Source organism: Budorcas taxicolor, chromosome 5 (assembly GCF_023091745.1).
Source record: "Budorcas taxicolor isolate Tak-1 chromosome 5, Takin1.1, whole genome shotgun sequence".
In the NCBI taxonomy this organism is placed as follows: domain Eukaryota; kingdom Metazoa; phylum Chordata; class Mammalia; order Artiodactyla; family Bovidae; genus Budorcas; species Budorcas taxicolor.
This window is the reverse complement of record NC_068914.1, coordinates 145637794-145653353: the sequence shown is the minus strand read 5'-3', so window position 1 is coordinate 145653353 and position 15560 is coordinate 145637794. Positions and strand designations below refer to the sequence as shown.

Genomic DNA, 15560 nt, shown 5'->3' with positions numbered 1-15560 from the left:
ACTGAGAGCAAATGATCTAAGATTTCACGTCAAGAATCTATAAAAATACAGCAAATCAAAACCAAACGAGAAGAACAAAAACTAATAGAAATAAATGCAATAGGAAACATAAACAATAAAGAAAATCAGCAAAGTCAACTGGTAATTCTTTTTGAAAGGCTAATGAAACTGATAATCCTCTAGCAAAAAATTCTATCAAGAAAAACTAAGAGAACACAAATTTAACAACACCAAGAATGAAAGGGGATCTTACCGATATTTAAAATAGACATTGTTGTTCAGTCACTAAGTCGTATCCAACTCTGTAACCCTGTGGACTGCGGCACCCAAGCCTTCCCTGTCTTTCTCTATCTTCTGGAGTTTACTCAAATTTATATCCATTGAGTCAGTGATGCCATCCAACCATCTCGTCCTCTGTTGCCCCCCTTCTCCTCCTGCTCTCATCTCAATCTTTCCCAGCGTCAGGGTCTTTTCCAATGAGTTGCCTCCTCACATCAGGTGGTCAAACTATTGGAACTTCAGCTTCAGCATCAGTCCTTTCAATGAATCTTCAAGGTTGGTTTCCTTTAGGACTGACTGGTTTGATCTCCTTGTCGTCCACGGGATTCTCAAAAGTCTTATCCAGCACCACAGTTCAAAAACATCAGTTCTTTGGTGCTCAGTCTTCTTTATGGTCCAACTCTCACATCAGTACCAGACTACTGGAAAAAACATAGCTTTGACCTTTGTCAGCAAAGTGATGTTTCTGCTTTTTAATATGCTGTCTAGGTTTATCATAGCTTTTCTTCCAAGGAGCAAGCATCTTTTAATTTCATCATTGAAGTCACCATCTGCAGTGCTTTTGGAGCCCAAGAAAATAAAATCTGCCACTGTTTCCATTTCTCCCCCATATATTTGCTTCCCAAGTGATGCTAGTCTATCAATTCAGATAGACATAAGAGATGTGGGTTCGATTCCCTTCCATCCTGGGAAGATTCCCTGGAGGAGGAAATGGAAACCCACTTCAGTATTCTTGCCTGGAAAGTCCCATGAACAGAGGAGCCTGGCAGGCTACAGTCCATAGGGTTGCACAAAGTTGGACACAACTGAAGCAACTTAGCACTGCACATTTGGCATGAAGTGATGGGACTGGGTGCCATGATCTTAGTTTTTTAACAATATCGGGCATGTTCAGAGTGGTGTGACCACAGACTGATCTTAGTTTTTGAATGTTGAGTTTTAAGTCAGCTTTCTCACTCTCCTTTCCTCTTCATCAAGAGGTTCCTTAGTTCCTCTTCACTTTCTGTCACTAGAGTGATAACATATGCATATCTGAGGTTGTTGATATTTCTCCTGAAAATCTTGATTCCAGCTTGTGCTTCATCCAGCCCAGCATCTCACATGAGGTACTCTGCATATAAATTAAATAAGCAGGGTGACAATATACAGCCTTGTCACACTCCTTTTCCTGTGTTGAACCAGTCCATTGCTCCATGTTTGGTTCTAACTGTTGCTTCTTGACAGGTAAGGTAGTCTGGTATTCCCACCTTTTTAAGAATTTTCTACAGTTTGTTGTGATGCACACAGTCAAAAGATTTAGCATAGTCAATGAAGCAAAAGTAGATTTTTTTTTTTTCTGAAATTCTCTTGCTTTTTCTATGATCCAACAGATGTCAGCAATATGATCTCTTGTTCCTCTTCCTTTTCTAAATCCAGCGTGTACATTTGGAAGTTCTCAGTTTACATATAGTTGAAGCCTAGCTTGAAGGATTTTGAGCATTACCTTGTTAGCATGTGAAATGAGTGCAGTTGTGTGGAACTTTAAACCTTCTTTGGCATTGTCCATCTTTGGGATTGAAATGAAAACAAACTGACCTTTTCCAGTCCTGTGAAACTCCATTGCTGAGTTTTCCAAATTTGCTGGCATATTGAGTGCAGCACTCTAACAGCGTCATCTTTTAGGATTTGAACTAGCTCAGCTGGAATTCCATCACTTTCACTAGCTTTTGTCATCTTAATTCTTCCTAAGGCCCACTTGACTTCAGACTCCCGGATATCTGGCTCTAGGTGAGTGACCACATCATCATCATTATCTGGGTCAATAAGACCTTTCTTGTGTAGTTCTTCTGTGTATTCCTGCCACCTCTTTTTTTTAATCTCTTTTACTTCTGTTAGGTCCTTGCCATGTTTTCCCTTGAAAATACAACTACCAATATTTGAAAGCACAAAAAATGGAAAATCTGAAAAAAATCTGAAGTTCCTTAAAAAGTTCCCATTAAGAAAATTGCAGTCCTCCAATGTCAGCTCTTCCACAGAGCTCAGAAACAATTTTTACTCTGGATTTATCCTAAACACAGTACTTCACCTTCAACATCTGATAAAGAGGGTGAAATTCTCTTTCACACCACTTTCCTAAAATTGAGAAGAAACTCTAAGACTTCAGTTTCAATTAGAGAATTGGAACAGACATGCTATTCTCTTCTTACTTCTCCTGTGTCACCACTTTGACCTGCCTTCACTAAAACATGTTTCTGAAAATATAGAAGCTGTAGACCAGAGGGAAGAAACTGACAAAGAGATTAACACAAGAAAACTGGAACAGTTCATAAACATGTGAAAATCTAAATTAGAGCAGCATTAGGGAGTAAAAACCATAATCAAGGTTAAAATGCCAGAGTACCCTGTTAATTTTAAAGTATATCCTAACTGAAATTAATATTGAGACATTAAACTTACACCGCCACACACTGCATTTTTACTCAGATGCTGATGTATCAAAATAAGGTGGAAACCCACGTAGTGTTCCCACAAGTTGAGCTGCAGTTGAAACCATGATTAGGACATGGTGACAATAGAAATGTTACTTGAAATGCCAGAAAACAGATTTCTTAAAACAAAAAATTCCCATCTGAAACTCAAATGCCCCTTGAAACTAATTATTTTTAGTAATAATAACAGAAGAAAACATTTGCAGTGATGAATAGGTTTTTGCATAGATCATGGTAATGATTTCACAGATATATACTGACCTCCCAAAGTTCCAAGTTGTATACATTAAATCTATACAGCTTTTTGTATGTCAGTCATACCTCAATAAAGTAGATTAAAATGAAACTAATTCTTTTCTTAGGGGTCTCAACTAGTATCATCAAAGATCTGCTGAGGGTGAGATTGGAAAAGTCACTTTTCTGGTGATCTTCCCCAAAAGAGCTGATTAGCCATGAGCTGCTAGAAATGTACTGCAAATACTCTCACGTCTCCCCCTGTCTCACCCACCAGATGGCTGACCATTTTTAAAGACTCAACTACCTACATTAGGAATTCACTGTGATATCTGACTTTTTCTCTAGTCCACCTGGTCTGATGGGATTAATGTGTAAAGCATCTAGATCTTCCACCATTGTAATAACAACTGGAAACTGCGACCACCTACTCATACCCTAGTCTCACTGCTATCTTTACTGTCTCCACCTTGGCACAATCCAATGCGCTTAGCACTGAGCACTCCTCATGAGTCATTTCAGGTCCTATTAGCCTCACTGACTGTTACACTTGATATGCTTCAGCTACTGTGTTGTTAATTTCCAAGTTTCATATTTTGCTTCTCCTTCAACAACCCCACAAACAGAATGTGAGCTCCCCACCGAGGTGGCCAGGATATGAGACTAGCTCCTGCCACAAATCCTCCTGCTTGCCCTGACTGTGACCTAGGACCTTCAAATGCACCAGTGACATCCCCTCATACCTTTTCCTTGTGTTGCACCCTGACCCCCGGTGTTGTCACTTCTCCCTGTGTCTTCACTCTCTCTTTTGGCTTCTCATGCTTTCTTGAGTCAACCTCCTTGCAGCCTCCCTGATATGATCCCTTCATACCCCTGGTGACTCTGTTTCTCTAAGACCAGAGAGTGTAAAAAACTATGCTTGCCCTCTCTTATGACCTCTCTTGTGGCCAAACCTGACTGGCCATCTCAATAGAATAAAAAATAATCATGATGAAACTAATCTGTCACATCATTGTATAAAAGTCCAACCCAGCAGTTGTACCTGTTTGTAACATTTGACCTCACCTCCCTGCCTCTTATGACACATCACAGAGATCTGAAGGGTCCAGCAGTCCACAAATCTGGAGCTTTTACTGTCCAGGGCCAACCAAACCCTTACTCACCTTTGAGAACCTAATGCTTTAAGAATCAAGTGTGACCACAGTCTTCCCCCAAGGGTGCTCTAAAACATGTGATCTGGTTTCCTCATGGTCATTCTGTGAATGAGACAGAGGTGTTTCCTGCTGGGAATCCCCTCCCAGACCAGACAGGTCTTACCTGAGCAGACTGCTCCAATATCCTGGTCATGAGAGAAGGTGTCATTATAGTTTTTAAAATGAACATGAACACACTTATAGAGAGTCAAAGTTGATTCATCCTCTCTACTCTCACAGGAAGCATATAAAAACCAAATGGGGCCAAGTCTTGGTCCAAAATAAGACCCTCTGGGAGCATCAATGGCAACTCCACATTCCAGTTGTCTGCACACCTCTTCTACACCTGCTAGGAGCCAGTACTCAGCATACACAGTGCCCCATTCTCCTTTGTACTTCGCTTCCACTCTCCCCTCACAGCGGTGGGCTCCATCCTTCAGCCTCAGCTCCAGAGCTGCAAGAGAGACACAGACACAGGACAGAGGAGAGATTTTAAGAGAGAGTGCAGTGGTGTGCTGGTAAGTATTAAAAAAAAATAACAACAACAACAACAAAACTTCTCTCTGAGGGGGAAAAAAAATCCCTGAATTTGCTGACTTTTATGGTATAAATATTCCCACATGGCCAACTCGAAGTTCCCAATGTGCCATCACTGAACCTGGAGCAGGAAGAGAGACACCAGGTATTTCTCAGGAACCTGTAGAACGAGCTCCAGGAACACCACCGAGGACGGGACTTCAGAGACTCTGGATGCTGTCCTCCCTGCTCAAGGCTACCAGGGCCCAGCTTCCCCGTCTCAGTTACGGCTCATGGCCCGGGATCCAGGGAGGAATCCTCCCTCTCCTTCCCTGTCCATAGGGAGCATCTCATCCAGCTCAGGAACAGAGGGCTCAAGCAACAGTGTACTGATTGTTCCTGTCACCTGGTGCTCACATCCTTGTGTAATCCCCACACTCGAATGTATCTAGTAACATGCATGTAACAAATGGAATTTGGCAAAAGTGATGAGATGTCACTTAAGAGATTAGGTTTCAAGATGACTCTGGTTTCCCTTTGAAGACCTATCTTACTCTCTGTTTTATTTCTGCTTTATTGACTATGCCATAGCCTTTGACTGTGTGGATCACAATAAACTGTGGAAAATTCTGAAAGAGATGGAAATACCAGACCATCTGACCTGTCTCTTGAGAAACCTGTATGCATGTCAGGAAGCAACAGTTAGAACTGGACATGGAACAACAGACTGGTTCCAAATAGGAAAAGGAGTCCGTCAAGGTTGTATATTGTCACCCTGCTTATTTAACTTCTATGCAGAGTACATCATGAGAAACGCTGGCTGGAAGAAGCACAAGCTGGAATCAAGATTGCCAGGAGAAATATCCATAACATCAGATATGCAGACGACACCACCCTTATGGCAGAAAGTGAAGAGGACCTAAAAAGCCCCTCAGTGAAGGTGAAGGAGGAGAGTGAAAATGTTGGCTTAAAGCTCAACATTCAGAAAACTAAGATCATGGCATCTGGTCCCATCACTTTATGGGAAATAGATTGGGAAACATTGGAAACAGTGTCAGACTTTATTTTGGGGGGCTCCAAAATCACTACAGATGGTGATTGCAGCCATGGAATTAAAAGATGCCTACTCCTTGGAAGGAAAGTTGTGACCAACCTAGATAGCATATTGAAAAGCAGAGACATTACTTTGCCAACAAAGGTCCATCTAGTCAAGGCTATGGTTTTTCCAGTGGTCATGTATGGATGTGAGAATTGGACAGTGAAGAAAGCTGAGTGCTGAAGAATTGATGCTTTTGAACTGTGGTGTTGGAGAAGACTCTTGAGAGTCCCTTGGACTGCAAGATGATCCAACCAGTCCATCCTAAAGGAGATCAGCTCTGGGTGTTCTTTGGAAGGACTGATGTTGAAGCTGAAACTCCAGTACTTCGGCCACCTCATGAGAAGAGTTGACTCATTGGAAAGAGCCTAATGCTGGGAGGGATTGGGTGCAGGAGGAGAAGGGGACAACAGTACGAGATGCCTGGATGGCATCACTGACTCAATGGACATGGGTCTGTGTAAACTCCAGGAGTTGTGAAGGACAGGGAGGTCTGGCGTGCTGCAATTCATGCAGTCGCAAAGAGTTGGACACGACTGAGTGACTGAACTGAACTGAACTGAACTTACTCTGTCTCTCTCTCTCTCTTGCTCTAATGAAGCCAGCTGTCACGTTGTGAGCTGTGTATGGGGAGACCCTCAGGACAAGGAACCAAGGGAAGCCTCTTGGCAACAGCCAGCAAGAGACTGAGGCTCTCAGTTAAACAGTCTCCTAAAGTCTGAATGCTGCCAATAACCAGGTGGGTGTGAGTGGTACCCATCCCTGGTTGAACCTTCAAAGGATTGAAACACTGAGACAACACGACTCAAAGGACCCTGGTAATCCTTGCTGATTCCTAGTCCATGGAAATTATGAGGTGCTAGATGTTTGCTGCTTTAAGCTGTTGTTTTGTTTTGTTTATTTATTTTTGGCTGTGCTGGGTTTTTGTTGCCACTCACAGACTTCCTCTAGTTACAGAGAGTGGAGGCTACTCTTCATTGTGGTGCATGAGCCTCTCATGCCGGCGGCTTCTCTTGTTGCTGAGCACAGGCTCTAATCACGAGGGCTAAGGTGCAAGATTTCAGTAATTTGTAGCACAGCAACATATAACTAATGTAGGAAGGGATTATGCTAAGTGAGAGAAGTAAGACAGAGAAAAGCAAATACTCTTTGATCTCATTTATATGTGAAATCTAAAAAGAAAAAAAAAATTCATAGATAAGGAGATTGGTGGTTGTCTGGGTAGAGGTGGGAGTGGGAGAAAAGGATGATGGTGGTACAAACGTCTACTTAAAACATAGATAAGCCCTGGGGATTGAACGTACATGTGACTGTAGTTGACAATCGTTGTTGTTTAGTCACCAAGTCATGTCCGACTCTCTGCAACCCCATGAACTTCAGCACACCAGGCTTCCCTGTCCTTCACTATTTTCTGGAGTTTGCTCAAACTCATGTCCATTGAGTTGGCGATTCCATCCAGCTCTCTCACCCTCTGTCACGCCTTTCTTCTCCTCCCCTCAGTCTTTCCCAACATCAGGGTCTTTTCCAGTGAACTGGCTCGTCATATCAGGTGGCCAAAGTATTGGAGCTTCAGCATCAGTCTTCCAATGAATTTTCAGGGTTGATATCCTTTAGGACTGACAGACTTGATCTCCTCGCTGTCCAAGGAACTCTCAAGAGTATTCTCCAGCACCACAGTTTGAAAGCACCATTTCTTCAGCGCTCAACCTTCTTTATGGTCCAGCTCTCACAACCATACATGACTACTGGAAAAGCCATAGATTTGATTATAGGGAGTTTTGTTGGTAAAGCAATCTCTCTGTTTTTTAATATGCTGTCTAGATTTGCCATAGCTTTTCTTCCAAGGAGAAAATATCTTTTGATTTCATAGCTTCAGTCACCATCTATGGTGATTTTGGAGCCCAAGAAAAAAAAATCTGTCACTGTTTCCACTTTTTCCCCATCTTTTTGCCAAGAAATGATGGAATCAGTTGTCATGATCTTAGTTGACAATACTGGATTGTATATTTGATCATTACTAATAAAGTCAGTCTTAAAAGTTCTCATAACATACACACAGTAACTATGTGACATGATGTGATCAATGTGTTAACTAACTTAATTATGTTAATAGTTTCAAAATACATATGTATTTCTTTTTTAATACTTTAATTTTTGGAGTATAGCTGATTTACAATGTTGTATTAGTTTCAGGTGTACAGTAAAGTGACTCAGTTATACTTTTTAATACATATACTCATTCTTTTTTAGATTCTTTTCTCTTCTAGCTTATCACAGAATACTGATTAGACTTCCCTGTGCTGTACAGTAGGTCCATGTTGATTATCTATCATATAAATAGTAAGGTGCATGTGTGTTAATTTCAAATTCCTGATTTCTCCCTCTCCCTAACTCCCAACATTTCCCCTTGTGTAACCATAAGTTGTTTTGGATATCTGTAAGTCTGCTTCTGTTTTGTAAATAAGTTCATTTGTATCCTTTTAAAATTAATTTTTATTGGAGTATAGTTGCTTTACAATGTTGTATTTCCTCTGTACAATAAAGTGAACCAGTTATTTGTTGTTGTTCAGTTGCTAAGTCATGTCTAACTCTTTGTGAATTCATGGACTGACACACTCTAGGCTCTCCTGTCCTCCACTATCTCCTGAAGCTTGCTCAAATTCAAGATGATTTGTAATCATCATGCTATCTAACCATCTCCTCCTCTGCTGCACCCTGCTCTTCTTGCCTTCAATGTTTCCCAGATAATTTCCAATGAGTTTGCTCTTGGTTGAGTCCCTTTTCTCCACACCATCCCCAGCATTTATCGTTTATAGAATTTTTGAAGGCCAATTCTGACTGGTGTGAGGTGATGCCTCATTGTACTTTTGATTTGCATTTCTCTGATAATTAATGGTGCTCAGCATCTTTTCATGTGTTGTTTGGACACCTGTATGTCTTCACTGGAGAATATATACATATGTATTTCAAGTCATCATACTGTACACCTTTCACTTATATCTTATTATATGGTGATTACCTTCCAATAAAGCTGAAAACAATAGATTAAAAAAACTATATAGAGAGACACAAACTTTTGCAAATGAAGGGAAAAAATGACAGGAATAATAGTAATGGGAGCTGGAAATATATTTCTCAGCTTTTAATACTTGAAATGGTCATCTGAACTAAGTTCAATGGGGAAAAAGTGGAAGTAGTGACAGATTTTATTTTTTGGGCTCCAAAATCCCTGTGGACAATGACTGCAACCATGAAATTAAAAGACACTTGCTCCTTGGAAGAAAAGCCATAACAAACCTAGTCAGTGTATTAAAAAGCAGAGACATCACTTTGCCAACAAAAGTCCGTATAGTCAAAGCTATGTTTTTTCCTGTGGTCACGTATGGATGTGAGAGTTGAACCATAAAGAAAGCTGCATGCATGCGTGCTAAGTCATTTCAGTAGTGTCCAACTCTTTGTGACCCTATGGACCACAGCCTGCCAGGTTTCTCTATCCATGGGATTCCCCAGGCAAAAATACTGGAGTGGATTGTCAGTTCCTTCTCTAGGGGATCTTCCCAACCCAGGGATGGAAACTGCATCTCTTATGTCTCCTGCATTGGCAGGCGGGTCCTTTACCACTAGCACCACCCGGGAAGCAGCACTGAAGAATTGATGCTTTTGAACTGTGGTGTTGGAGAAGATTCTTGAGAGTGCCTTGGACTGTCAGGAAATTGAAACAGTCAATCCGAAAGGAAATCAACCCTGAATATTCATTGGAAGGACTGATACTGAAGTTGAAGCTCCAATACTTTGGCCACTTGATGCAAAGAGCTAATTCATTGGGAAAAAAAAAACCCTGCTGGTGTCCCCACTGATGGCACTTATCACGGTTTATTATAATTTCTAGTTTTATTGTCCAGCTTCACTAGACTATCAGTTAATATGGGCCAGAGAGCTTTATTCACCATCATCAGGGCCTCAGCATCTGGTGAATTGCAAAGGGTATGGATTGAATGCCCCACAAACCCATCTTTAAAATAATAAACATTTGTGGAATGAAAGTCTAAATAAATTCTGAAAAGAAGTTATGGAAATGATATAATTTAGCACATTTATGGCATTCAAATCAGTAAGAAAAGAAAAAGAAATAATTCAAGAATAACATTGGAAAAAATAAAATAAAATTAGGTAGAATGTCATATCATATATAAAATAACTTACACAATTATTTAGTATTTACACATGTAAATATATTCATAAAATTATTAAAGATAAACATAATTTATTTAGATTTGAAGTGGGGAAGAACATGCTTGACAAGGCTCTGAAAGTGGAAACAAAAACAGGAAATTTTAATAGGCAATTAATATAATTAGAAATTTCCATGAGGGACTTCCCTGGTGGTCCAACAATTAGGACGCTGCACTTCCAATGAAGGTAACCCAGGCTTGATTCCTGGTCTGGTTTGGTACAGCCAAAAAAATCAAACAATAAACTGAAGGAAGCATATTCAGTCTATAAATAATGTAATTCAATAGGACGGGGACTTGCACCCAAACTGCTTGGTTTCAAGTCTTACCTCTATTTCTTACAACTGACTCATCTTGGGCAAGTGACTTTGCTTTGCCTCAGTGATCTGTTTGGTGGATAAAATATATACTCTGCCTTGTTGGACTGTTGTGTGCTCAAATGAGTTCATATAAGTAAATGCACTGTAGGTTGTTGCAATAGATGATAGTAGTAGTATAAAGAGCTTGAATACAAATCATGACAAAAATGATAGCCATCACAAGGTAAAAAGGACAAATGTAATGAGCAAAGTAATTCACAAACGAAGGATTAAATTAGCGAATATATGCCAGTATTTGCCTACCAAACTGGCTAAAATTTTAGAACCTCATAAGAAGACAAAGTTGGTGAAGCTGTGTGGAAACTAACATTCTCATTCACCATTTGTAGAACTAAAATTCAATACAGCTATTTCTGGCAAGTATTAACCTCTATGTACCAAAAACTTTAAAGTTATAGGTACAAAGCCTTAAAGCCTTAGAGGTACTCAGCCTATAAAGCAGCAACTCCACTTTTTTTTTCAACATTTAAATATTTGTTTATTTGTCTGTTTATTTGACTGCCCAGGTCTTAGTTGCCATATGCAGGATCTTTAGCTGAAGGATGCAAACTCTCAGTTGCCACATATGGAATCTAGTTCCCAGACCAGGGATTGAATCTGGGATCCTGCACTGGCAGCATGGAGTCTTAGTTACTGGACCACCAGGGAATTCCCGGAAACCTCACCTTTAGAATAGGATTAAGAGAAGCAATCATGGATGGTCCTACATTTAAGCACAGGGAAGTTCAGAGTAACATTTTTCATAATAGCAAAAAATTGTTGAAAACAACTAAATGCTCAATACAGACGGTCAGGTGAGCATATTGCACTTCTGCATATAGTGAAATAACTGTAGGCAGTTAAAAAATTCAGTGCTATCCCTGTGATAGCCTGTATTTTTAAATTCTACAATGGAATGCTTTAGTGTGTAAAAGAATAGTTAATGATATAGAAAAATGTCCAAAATATATTCTGGATTGTAAAAACGGGATAAAAAACAACATATGCCAGATTATCTAATCCTGAGAATCTACATTTTTGTCTAATGGTATCAACTGCATTTGAGAGATAGTTTTATGCCAATGCCCATCATGAATTTCAAGGTGGAGATTCCTGTAACATGTGAGAAATCATCAGGTGCTCAGAAAAGCCAAGACTCTTATTTTACAAGGAGCAAGTCTACTGTAGCATGAAGTAGAAGAATAAAATGTTATAGGATAACTCTGAATGGTGTTGTTTCAAAGAAAATGAAAATAGTGCTTGCTTTGGTGAAATATTCTTGCTTCTTAAAAACAGCTGATGATATTTCCTACAATTTTCCTTGTAACAGGAAGGGGCCATGCATCAAAACATCCGTCATCTCCCCCTTGTGAGACCAAAACCCACCTCTGACCTCCAGAGCCCTCAGGAGGAGACACTTCACCAGCATCTGCTCAGCACTCAAGGAGCAGAGATGAGGAGGGAAGGGACTTCCCAAGGAGAGCTGTGGACTGGAGGCTGAGGTCTAGGGGATGACAGTGAGCTCTGAGATGAGATGGGGCTGCAGTGAGTCTCAACCAGACCAGTACCCACATCTGAGAGGGCCGCCTCCACCAGACTGGAGACCAGATTCTCCACAGCCGCAGCCCTGACGCCTGCTGTCCTCTCACTCAGGGGAAACCAGCTACAGGGAGGGACAGGAGAGGGCACGAGGCAGAAAGTGCTCCCTACAGAGTCACAGCAGATCCTGGGAGGGGAAAGGACTATCCCAGGCCCCCAGGGAATGTCAGGAAATGTCACAGGGATGGGGCAGAGGCTAGGGAATTTAGACACCTGGGGCTGCACAACAACTGATCTCTACAGACAAGAGGTCCCCTCTCCTGGCTGTGGGCTTCTGCTCCGTAATGGACACCTGGTGGGGACAGGTGAGATAAGCAGGCAGAGCCTCTCACAGAGCCCAGTGCTGGGCAGACGCAGCAACATGCAGAGGGGAGCCTGGGGGAGGGGGGAGAGGAGCCCGAGAGAGGCAGGCAGGTACGCCATCATCTCTGATCTGGTCACATGCAGCGGCCATGACACCCAGCCCTGTGGGACCCTGTGTGCTTCACAGACCCGCAGACTCAGTCCCTGCTCAGCAGCCCTGTTCCTCTCACACAGACAGGATCCACACACACTCACACGCACTCACACGCACATACACACAAACTCCTCATACACTCCCACTCCACACACACACACACAAACTCCTCACTCACTCCTCACACACACACACTCACACACACACTCCACACACACACCCTCACACACTCCACACACACCCTCAAACACACACAAACTCCTCACACATGCCTCACAATCACACACGCACACTCCACACACAACCTCACACACTCCTCACACCCAAACACACTCCTCACTCACCTGCTCACACACACACACACACACTTACACACACACTCCTCACCCTCACACACATACTCTTGCACACTCCTCACACACTATCTCCTCACACATCCTCACACACAGACATACACAAGGTCCTCACACACTCCACATACACACACATACCCCCTCACACACTCCTCACACACCCCTGCAAACACACACACCCTTGCACACAAACTCCTCACACACTCCACACACACACCCTCACACACACACACACACACTCACACACTCCTCACACACCCCTGCAAACACACATACCCTTGCACACAAACACAAACTCCTCACACACTACATACACACACCCTCACACACAAACCCTCTCTCACACACACTCTCTCACACACCCTCTCTCTCACACAGACACAGACACACACACACACTCATCACACACCCCTCCAAACACACATATCCTTGCACACAAACACAAATTCCTCACACACTATATACACACACCCTCACACACAAACCCTCTCTCACACACACCCTCTCTCTCACACAGACACAGACACAGACACACACACTCATCACACACGCCTCCAAACACACATATCCTTGCACACAAACACAAATTCCTCACACACAGACAGACACACACAGACAGACACACACACACACAAGAACAAAGCCTACAGGAGCACAGACACAGGAAACAAGGGGACCCAGGGGCAGTGCTCACACACCAGGCATGTGGAGCGTGTGGGAACAGCCCAGAGTCCCAGCTGGGGTCAGTCGCTGGACCTTCCACACACTGGGAGCCACTGGGACCCTAGAAGCTCCCTGAGAACAAGGCTGACCCAGCTCTGTCCAGACCAAACCTCACTGCTCTATAAAATCTGCTGCTACGACCAGTGTAGCCCGCACAGGAGAGGGACCAGTATTCACAGTCAGCGTGGCTCCTTTTTGATTAAAAACACTGAGGCTTGGCTCCAGAACTCCAGACACCTTTCCTTTCACCAAGGGGTCCACTCCCCTGCCATGGACCCAGGACAGAGGGCCAGCACTTACCTTGACCACCCACCATGGTGCTGAGGAGGAGGACACAGAGTCCCCGCAGGGAGAGGTGTCTGCCCAGAGCCATCCTGACCCCACGTCCTCAAGGTCACAGTCCCAGCTGCAGGATCAGCCTGTGAGGAGGCGTCAGGGTGCCGACCGGGGTCTATATAGACCATCCCTTACACCCTCCCTCCTGAGAGCCAATAGCGACACCTCTCACCATTTCAGGCACTATCGGAGGCTGCATCTGCCCCTTTCTGAAGCTCAAACACCAATGAGCTTCTGAATCTTCAAAGTCTCCTTATATGAGCAACACGGTCCTTTGACCTCCTGCTTCCGTGGTCCTGAGAGCCGGGCCCCCTGACCAGGGCTGGAGTAGAAAAGTCGCATCAAAAACTATGAGTACCATTCCTTCCTCTGATTACCTTGGCCAATCCCCAAGAAGTATAAGATCTTGCAGGTAGTTGTGGAATACACTGGACCACGGAGAATAACTTCAGTGATATCAAGCATTGATCTTCCCCAGCACTGAGTCAGGGTCAAGAAGAGTACTACAAGAAGGCTTCAAATACAAGAACATTTCTTGGGCCAGCAGAAAATGAGGGCAAGGATTTCAGGAATTCACAGGTGACCGTGGAGAGGGTGGGGAGGGAATCGTTAAGCTGAGTGGGTGAGATTGCAGGTCTCCTCTCAGAATGATCTTGAGACTGGGTCCCAGAGAAGGTGCCTGTGCGCTCAGTTGTGTCCTACTTTTTGTGACCTCTGGACTGTAACCCGCCAGGCTCCTCTGTCTATGGGATTTCCTAGGCAAGAGTACTGGAGTGGGTTGCCATTTCCCTCTTGAGGGGATCTTATTGACCCAGGCATCAAACCCACGTCTGCTGCATCCCCTGCATTGGCAGGCAGGTTCTTTATTGCTGAGCCACCTGGGAAGCCCTATAAGGGATTTGCAGACATGCTAAGTCCCTTCCCCTTTATTGTATTAATTTTATGTGAAATATCCCTCTCAGCTAGTCAACAAATGATGCTTCAAGAGAGAAAGAGATTGCTGTTACAGAAGACAAAGAGAAAGTAGGAGTTATTATTCAACTCTAGTCTGCCAAAATAGGATTTGGGGATCTAAGAGAAGAAAACATATAACTTAGAAAGATTTGGGTTCTCTAAACTTCACATTGTCCCTCTTTGCATATTGAGAGTTTGGTTTTATAGGACTCAGAACACCCCTGTATTATAAGCCATAACTAAAGAAGATGTAAAATATAATTTAAAGCAACTGCCCCCAGACAGAAGGATAAAATAGAAAGTATTCTGCTGCACAGTGGCTGCAGGCAAGGGGCAAAGAAGAGGCGAGTGAAGCAGAAAACAGAAGAGGGTTCATTCATTCTAGTCTAAGAGGAAAGGTGGCAGCAAGAATGGAAGCCCAGGTGGATTGAGGGCACAGAGCCAAGCAGAAGGGGCTGATGTCCAGTGTGGCCACTGCTGCCTTGTTCTGTTTCCGCTGATCAGAGAAGCTCCCAGATGCTCTCCAGATAGTAGCCCAGGGATGAGTATAGAGACTGAGTAGGGCCATAAGTGATGCAAGACAGAGCTCCCCCATCGAAATTCAAGGTCACTAACATACTGCCCTCATTCCCCATAATCCCTCAGGCTCAAGATTCCCATGATGCCCCTCTGTGGTCCACACAAACCCACCCTGAGGCCCCTTCACCCTGACTCTCATCACTTCAGCACAAATGTGGGGAGGACCCACCTGTGACACACAC

The 15560-nt window shown here is 43.1% G+C and overlaps 1 pseudogene; it reads right to left on the bottom strand.

The window, feature by feature from the left end:
- The window catches only part of LOC128048486 (antigen WC1.1-like), a 54787-nt pseudogene extending 40905 nt beyond the window's left edge, over positions 1 to 13882 (bottom strand).
- Positions 13883 to 15560: the final 1678 nt, after the last annotated feature.